Genomic DNA, 3,432 nt, shown 5'->3' on the forward strand with positions numbered 1-3,432 from the left:
GCGGGCCTGCCCGGACGTGTTCTCGCGCGAGTTGCGTGCCCCCGTGACGAGTGTTCACGACAGCTGTGGGGCTGGGACGGGGGCGGAGCGCGCGGGCTCCGAGCCTCCTGCGCCCGGGACCTAGACCCTGTTTTGCAGAGCGACACGCGGGTGGGGCCAGGTGAGGAGGCGGTGCGCAGGCGACGGCTGGGAGGAGGGGCGTGGAGGGCCCTGGTCCCCGCTCCGCTCGCCCTGCCGCCTGGGGTTCCTCAGCCGGGCTCCAAGGCTGCCGGCGGCACAGCCCCTCGCTAGCGTGTCCAAACCCAAGAGCTCCCCAAAGCTGCGGATTTCCGGACAATCCCAAGCCGGATAGACTGAATCCGAATCCATCCTGGCTGGTGGTTTTTTGCTTCTGGTGCGCCCGAAGTGGTTCCCTGTGTCTCAGTGTGGAAAACGGCGGTCAGAGTTGGAGGCTCGCGTCATAACCTCCTGGGAGGCTTTAGAATAAAAATGAAGGACCCAGCCCAAGAAATTCCGAGGTGATGCTTTGATATTTGAAAAAGCTCTTTGGGGAATTAAAGAAGAGAATCCCCGCACTGCCATCCAAGTGCAAGAGCAAGGAGACCTGGTGTGGGGTGACAGAGAGATGGCAGGCTTGAGCTTGGGGATGGCTGGCTGTGGAGCCAGGCCCAGTGCCAAACTAAATTCTCACCTCATCCTGCCAGGTAGGGATCCCCTTTTACAGGTAAAGAAAGTGGGTCAGAGAATAACTGGCTCAGGTAGAATGTGGATTTGCATTTGTGTTTGTGGTTCCAGAGTTCATTTGAGGAAGGCCACTGGCAGCGACAGAGAAGGGGAAGCAGGACACAGTGTGTGTGTGTGCTTGTGGGTGTGTGTACACGCGTGGACGTGCACGCACCTGTCTGGTCTGTCAGCCTGTACTGGTCACTTGGATCTTGAAATACTTCACACAGGCTGGCACACAGCTGCTGCCTCAAGCTCCCCACAGTTCCACCTGCTCCAGCCACTCCCCCAGAGTCCCCTGGAAACCCCCCTGCCTGCATTACAGCTACTAAAGGGTTATGCTCAGCACAGGTGGGACCTCTAGGATGCCACCCTCCTGTCCATTCTGATTGTTAGGGCCAGGCTAGTTGGTAAATAGATTCTGTGTCACTCTTGGTTAAATGGTGTGACCAATTTATGCAGGCTTATTGCCTCACCTGTGGATGGAAACAGGAGTTTCAACCTGGAGCCGCTTTCTGCTTTGTCCACAAGACAGCTGTGAGAGGCAACATCCAACCCAATTTGAATGGCACCTTCCCTGAACAGGCAACTTCAACAGGAGTCTCTCCCTGTACCACCAGAAGTTTGGTTGGTTGTAAACAGTTTTAGAGGAAGTGACCTTTGTCAGGATCTAAGTTAGGTGAGGGGAGGCAGGGCTTGGCTCAGTGGGTACTGCACAGCCACTGTATCTGTGGTCCTCAGGAGGCAGGCCCAGCAGTCCTGGGGACAGCAGCAAGCTCCAGTAACACTCCTCTCAGCTCAGCCTAGCTGTCCAGGATGGGTTTTTATTATTTTTTGTATGGCTTTCAATTTCCAAGGCTTCCAGTGTGGATCAGAACCCAGGTGTCCCCTTATTGGGCACATTTCCTCACCTGCGGAATTAGAGTGAAGACAATGGTGCTTGCCTCCCAGGAGCATCTGCTCTTGGAGGTGCTGCACAAATGTTGCCTTTCTCATTGCTGGCCGTGTGTCTGGGAGCAACTTCTATCCTCTCTATCCTGTTTTCTCATTTTTATTTATTTTCGTTAATCCTTAACCAAAGATATTTTTTCCATTAAAAAAATTTTTTAAAAATATATCTTTTTATTGATTTCAGAGAGAGGAAAGGAGAGGGAGAGAGAGATAGAAACATCAATGGTGAGAGTCATTGATCAGCTCCCTCCTGCATACCACCTGCTGGGGATCGAGCCCACAACCCGGGCATGTGCTCTGACTGGGAATCAAACCGTGATCTCCTGGATCCTAGGTTGATGCTCAACCGCTGAGCCACGCCCGGCCAGGACCTATTTTCTTTAAATTATTATTTTTTTAATATATCTTCATTGGTTTGAGAGAGAACGAGAAAGAGAAACATCAATGATGTGAGAATTGTCATTGATCGGCTGCCTCCTGCACACCTCCTCCTGGGGATTGAGCCCACGACCCGGACATGTCCTCTGACCTGGAATCGAACCGGAATCTCCTGGATCCTAGTTTGATGTTCAACTGCTGAGCCATGCCTGGCCAGGACCTGTCTTCTTATTTTTAAATAGTAATAACACTGCTCCCTACTTGTGAAGCACTCAGAACAAGGGCTAGGAGCTGGCTCCTGTTACTGGCTGCTTTAATTTCGTGTAACTGAATGTCCTGGACCTCAGCTGGTGAAATATCTTCTCCCACAAGCCCATCTGTTACAAGTCACGTGTCCTGGGCCTCCTCCGGGCCCATGTCCGTGGGGCAAGCATTAGAGCCTGGTGCCCAGCAGACCTGCATTGGCATCCAGGAAAGCTGAGTATATCTTTACCCAGATTCCTTTGACACTCCTGAGTTCCAGTTTCCTCATTCGCAGGCAGGGATGACGACAGAAGCCACCTCCCAGGCACATAGGGGCAGACAGTGCACACAGGTGCTCCAGCCACTGCCCTAACAAGTAGGGTGGAGGTGCTCCCACCCCGAGGACCCCACAGGACCTGGGAGATGAGGACAAGGGTCCCCCAGGTGACTGGTGGCAGCAGCAGGCCAAGCTGCTCTCCCATGCAGGACCAGGGTACCAGGCTATGAGGCGGGGCGTAGAGAATGGGCGTGGGCCTGAGAGCCTCATCTCAGGAGGGCATCCTGACTGCTTGGGGCAGTGGCCCCTCAGCCCAGCTTCCACCCTTGGAGAACATGCCTGCTGCTGTGACTGGAGAGTCCTTAGCTCATGCCCTAGACGGGAGACTGACCACCTTTATGTGGCCATGAATACCCGTTTACGAGGCTCCTCCCTGCAGAGAGACCGAAAGCACTACAGGGGCCTGGTGTCAGACAGGGAGTGGGCTTCACCTCAGACCTCCCATGGGGATGGCCCTGTGACACATGCCTGGGAGAGATCTCAGCCCGCTCGATTTTCAGGTGACTCCGCATCCCATATCCCTGTTACGGGAGCACAGATGCAAATAGGGTGTTCCAGTCCTCCTGGGCACCAAGGCACCCTTCCACGCCCGGACCTGCCCAGAGGGTGGAGAACAGATGCGGGGCAGGGTCTTCCCCAGGGCCCCACCACCCCTGCCCTTCCTCCAGCCTGCCCCTTTCTATCCTGTGCCATCCCCCTCACCCAAGGAGTCCTGAGAGGAAACAGCCTCCCCAGGGAGGGTCCTGGAAATAAGCCTGACCCCAAATGGACTCTGGGGCTAGGAAACATATATAAACATA

This window comes from Miniopterus natalensis, chromosome 18 (genome assembly GCF_054644295.1).
Source record: "Miniopterus natalensis isolate mMinNat1 chromosome 18, mMinNat1.hap1, whole genome shotgun sequence".
In the NCBI taxonomy this organism is placed as follows: Eukaryota; Metazoa; Chordata; class Mammalia; order Chiroptera; family Miniopteridae; genus Miniopterus; species Miniopterus natalensis.